Raw genomic sequence first — 6,000 nt, 5'->3', positions numbered from 1 at the left:
CACCTGTTCGCCGACGCCCATACCGGGTGTCACCTTCTGAGCGACAAATTATCCAGAGCGAGGTGGACAAGATGCTTGCCAAAGGGATTCTTCCAGCCCGTGGGCGTCCCCTGTTGTTCTCGTCAAAAAGAAGGATAACAGAGGTGGCTATTGTGCGTTGAATATCGTGATCTGAACACGATCACCAAGAAAGATGTATATTCACTTCCCCGCATTGACGGTGCTCTGGATTGTCTTTACGGTGCCACTTATTTCCCCGTACCAACTTGTGCCAAAGATGTTCGCAGCTTTATTGGCCTTTGCTCGTACTTCCGCCGGTTTGTGGAAAATTTCGCCCATGTTGCCCGTCCCCTGACTGACCTCCTGAAGAAAGACGTTCCTTTCCGTTGGGGCTCTGAACAGGCGTCTGCTTTCTCGCAGCTCATCACGCTGCTCACCACACCTCCTGTTCTCGCCCATTTTGACGCCTCCGCTCCGACAGAAATCCGCACTGACGCCAGTGGCTACGGGATCGGCGCAGCTTTAGCTCAACGCCAATGTGGGCACGACAGCGTCATCGCCAACGCCAGCCGCCTCCTCTCTCCCGCAGAGCGCAATTACTCGATTATTGAGCGCGAGTGTCTCGCCCTCATTTGGGCGGTGGGAAAGTACCCACCTTAAATATATGATCGACCATTTACAGTTACAACCAACCACCACGCCCTTTGTTGGCTTTCCTCCCTTAAGGATCCCACCGGACGTCTCGGTCGCTGGGTCCTACGGCTACAGGAATACACATACACTGGGGTCTACAAGTCGGGTCATCTACATCAAGACGCCGACTGCCTGTCTCGTCATCCCGTCGATGTACCGGTCGATGTACCGCGTTGGCATTGATGTTCTCGGACCATTCCCTATAGCAAATGACGGAAATAGGTGGGTTGCCGTCGCTAAGGACTATACAACTCGCTATGCCATTACTAGAGCCCTACCCACCAGCTGCGCCACAGACGTCGCTGATTTCTTGCTTCACGACGGTATCTTGCACCACGGTGCACCCCGTCAACTTCTCACCGAGTGCGGCAGATACTTTCTTGCCAAAGTCATAGATGACCTACTTCGATCATGTGCTACTAAACACAAATTTACTACCGCTTACCATCCTCAAATTAACGGTCTTACCGAACGCCTGAACCGCTCATTAACTGACATATTAGCAATGTATGTTTCCTCCAATCATCGCGACTGGGACATTGCTCTACCATTGTCACGTTCGCCTACCATTCCTCGCGCCACGACACGGCTGGATATTCACCCTTCTTTCTCCTCTTCGGCCGTGAGCCGACTTTGCCTTTCGAGACTCTTCTTTCGACCACATGTCATAGCCACAGCGACCCAAGCACGCCAGATTGCCCGCATTCGTCTTTCTGCTTCACAGACACGTCAGAAGTGCCGTTACGACCAGCGCCATCACGACGTGCACTACGAACCAGGTGCTCTTGTGCTAGTTTGGTATGCCACTCGGCGTGTTGGTCTTTCGGAGAAATTCCTCTTGCTGTACTATGGCCCTTACCGCATCCTTCGCCAGGTGACCCCTGTCACCTGGCGAAGGATGCGGTGTCTCCGCTGGATGCCACGGTGCCTTCACCTCTCTCTGACATCATCCACGTCAGCCGCCTCAAACCCTACCTTTCTCAGATCAATGAGCCGCACCAATAAGCTGGTTTTTGCGACTGGGGTGATGTCACAGTCGGTAATGTGGGAAGAGGATGACGATGATGGTGGCCTTGGAGACGATAAAGAAGAGTGTTGCATTATCGCTGCTCTACGCTTGCTGGCTCAGCCATTAAAAGCCATCTGTACAAAGACGCACGCTTCTTCCGTCCCGTAACAATATGCTTCTCCTGTCTGGTGGCCGACCTTTCCTACGTCACAGTCTAAACTCAATATTTCCTCTATCTAACGTATTCTTCTCCTTATAATCAGCGGTGCTTTTCATACGACGCGTACCTCGTGGCTTCAGGTTTTGACTAACGCACCACCGCTCCCCATTGAACTAGACCGCTTAAATGCACACTTGTCTTTATTTGTACTCAAGGCCCTTACCTTCTATGGCCCTGACTCCTACCATCCGTCGCTTGTTCACTACCCTCTGAACCCTTAGGACTGTCATCCCATCCTTAAATCTCATTTTTCTTATCACCGCCTTCGAATTCAAGAGGTACCCCCTGTTACCACTATGCCGGCCTACCACCTGTGTACTGACCGCTCCTACACTTCCCACTCTGCTGGTGCTGCTTTCATACTTTATAATCCAACAGGCCACACCACTAAAGTCGGCAAGTTTAAACTTATTGGTGCCACTTCCTCTTGTCTCACCGAAACCGTCGCTTTACTGGAGGCACTAGCCTACATACGGACTCTGCCCCATTTCATCCCTCTGCACATTTACACCGATTTCCTGTCAATGCTCAATGCATTCAACACCTTCACAACAACCAATACCCTCTGTCAGGGACATCAAGACGCTCAACCTTTTCATTTCTACCCGGCGACAGGTGCCTCTTTTTCATGTGCCGGCACATCAGGGCGTCGAAGGCAACGAGATGGCGGATTTTCTTGCTAACACCGCCGCCTCCCATGGTGTTTCTCGGTTCCTCCTTGCCACTCCCTCGTCTGTAAAATCAAAGATGCGTGCCTATTCCTTCGCCCAGTGGAATGATCACTGGACGCGAGAGAACAGCGACACTGGACTTATTAAGTGGGTCAGAAAAGTTACTCACATTCCCCCTTTCTTCCCGCCGAAAAGACCCATTGTTCACCTCATCACTGCTCATGGCCGCTTCCCTTTTCAATATTTCCGCTTTCATCTCTTATATCACTGTAACTGTGCCCATGGCAATCCTTGCCCAGACTTTCTCCATTATTGCAACGACTGTCCTCTTCTCATATTGCTCCCCTCCTTAAAGATAATCACCAGACTACCGTAACACCTGAGAAAGCGGGTACTTCTCATTCGTCTTTATCGCATCATCTTCGTTCACTTTGCCGGACTCCTCCTAATATTTTTTCTTCAGCCATCTCTTATTTCTTCATCCGTTTCTTTTCTCTCTCCTTTTTCCCTGTTTCCCTTCCATATTCCTCACACCTTGCCCTTCGCCTTTCGGTTTATGGTGTCCTTAGTTATGCCAACTAACGTGGAGCTCGTCTTCGGGGACACTATAGATGGAATGCCTGTTTTCTTGACTCGGCCCTTTAGTTTTTCCTCCATTCCCTGTCTGTAACCTTTGCTGAATGCTGAAAGTAAATTTACTGAACCTGCTTTGCTACCACTTTCAAGTCTCTTGCAGATCTTCAGTCGAGCTGCAGTAAAGCGGCCCCTGCGCTCTGCTTCTGATACCTGACGCACTGTCGCCCCTACCGGAGACCTCTGGTCCCATGCACGAGATGCGCGCCATCCCACGAGCCTTCAAGCATATACCACTGCGTTTAGTCTAGAGGCACCACCTACTAAATGCCAGTCCGTCTCCAGGCTCCTGCAGGCCGGTCTACCCGAAGCTCTGCTCCAGATGTCCGGCATTTTGCTGGACCTGTAGGCATCCTCTGGCCCTGCCCTCTTGTGCCATCCTGATTCTTTCTTCTTTCTTTTCCCTTTTGCTGTTTTTTCCTTCTGCTCGGTGACTTAATAAAGAATTGGACGAATCCCGAGACAACACACGCCACATGCCAATGCAGACAGGTACTCCGACGTTCATTACTGCTCCCTACTTTTTAATTATGTACATTTTCTGTCGGCTTACCTCGGTTGTTTGTTTCTTTCGACAATTGGCTTTTCCTCAAATTACATTTTAGGTCTCTACCCCTCTTCATTGAATTTTGATTGGCTTAAACCTGCTATACCTTGGTGGTGCGGGTTTCCCTCATTTTCATTTAGGCTATTTTAGTAACTTGAGGGACTCGAAAATACGCCGTTTACTTCGCGTTGAAAGTGTGCGCGTGTGTGAGGGTGAGCCGCCGATGGCGGCCCAATCTCGCGCGCGCAAAAGGAGGAAAGTGGGGAGGAAGTGCGCCGCCTTCTGTCGCGCGCAGACACAAGCGGGAGGGAGGGAAAGAAGCGTTTTACTCTGGCGGCTGCTGCCTATGGCGCCGCCGCGTGGACCTTATCTTGAAAACGGTCTGCGACGGGGCAGTCCACCGAGCTTCGTCTGCGTTGTTTTTTCGCCGCTCAGTTCGCGCAGTAGCGAGAGGCAGCGCGAAGGTCGATTCGTTCGCAGCTGCTGCCGCATTTGCTCACACCAGCGTTTTAAGGCATAAGCCTTAACTGGCTCATGAGTGTTCGGGCGCAGGCCGTGGTGGACGCAAGAAAGCGGTGATCAACGGCGAGGGGAGCAAGGAGAGAGGGCGCCATGTCAGTAGCGCTGTGCGAGTGGGCACGTGGGAGAGCGCGGACCTTTGTAGCAATTGCTACGAACGGGTGGATTTCCGATTTTGCCTTTATTAATTACTTCTCTCCACCTTGCGGGTTTCCGCTGAACTACTACGTCAGAGGGCGGACCTGCACTTGGGGATGCGCGCACATCGGCGACAAACCTTGGAGCCATATGGCTGTGATTGCATCCCCTGCTCGTGGCCATGGCGGCCTCTGTTCGCAGAACAGTTCAGACAAAGCACCAGAGGCAGCCATAGGTAGGCTTTCACCTATCACAATTTAACTCAGTAAAGTGCCCATAGTTTTTTGACAGCGAGTTTCCGCGATCATCTATTGAAATGTGTTCATCCTTGTGCGCGCGTGACACCATGCTTGGTAATTTTGTAAGCGAAAGTTTACAAGTCTATACGACTGGTATAACTACTATCTTTACGCCGTATAGCTGTATACTAATTAGCTATCGCAATCGGTGCTTCACCGTTTAGGCGAAACTGCGTCTTTTTTTTCTTAATTTACGCCGATGTAGTATTACACCGAGGTAAAGTTCATGAATTAAAGGATCATCTCAGTGATAACGAGCTTTACTTCAAGGGCACTTGTATGAAGTAACGCTCCACTTACGAATAGCACAATTTTTATTGTTTTCTCAATATTTATAGCCTTTATTTCTAGGGAATCTGCATTTTCCTACTTTAATTAGACAAAGGATTGTTCTGTATGTATTAGGGACCTTGAAGTACGATTTTTCCTAATGCAATTCGGCCAGTAAGGGGTGATGTTCTGTAATTTGATCTTGTTTATTTCAAGCTAGGAAGATTGAAAATGTATTGAGAATCGATCGTTAGGGATTCATACTATGGTGATGTTTCCCGCTATCTTTTGTTTATTCTTGCATATGACATCAAATTTCGAATAACGAAGGCGAACTTACGTACCTTAGGTCGGGTAACCAGTGCCAAAGCAATGCTCAACTTGCCCTTCATACCACCAGAAAGTTGATGAGGAAACGCGTCTGCCTTGTCAGATACGCACATAGACTCCAAAACTTTTTCTATTATTTTGGGCAGTAAGCTTAATTTCAGTGCTTTCATCTGAAATAGAAACGGTTGGTGACACGTTGTAACACTTGCACATAAAACCATGATTTTTCTCTTTGGGAGCAGAAAACTCTAATATAGATGTCTATGGGGCACATTGTTCTTTCGCTTACTTCTTGCTATAGACTGCATCTTGCGGTCAATTTTGTTATTTGCTACTGCTGTGCCACTTTATACAACACTTGCATAGGCGCCTCAATTCCAAGAAAAATGGCCTTTAAAACTAACATACTTCCGAAATTATTGCTAACTAAGCTTTGCGTTCCAATCTGCCAACTTACATGTGAACTTACATGTAATGTTTCTAACATATGGTCTCTGAATGCACTTAAACATGGGCATGCGGAACCCTAGTTCCTTGTTGAATTCATAAACTGGTACCCGCCGCGGTTGCTCAGTGGCTATGGTGTTAGGCTGCTGAGCACGAGGTCGCGGGATGGAATCCTGGCCACGGCGGCCGCATTTCGAGGGGGGCGAAATGCGAAAACACCCGTG

This window comes from Dermacentor andersoni, chromosome 5 (genome assembly GCF_023375885.2).
Source record: "Dermacentor andersoni chromosome 5, qqDerAnde1_hic_scaffold, whole genome shotgun sequence".
Lineage (NCBI taxonomy): Eukaryota > Metazoa > Arthropoda > Arachnida > Ixodida > Ixodidae > Dermacentor > Dermacentor andersoni.
This window is presented reverse-complemented; position numbering follows the sequence as displayed.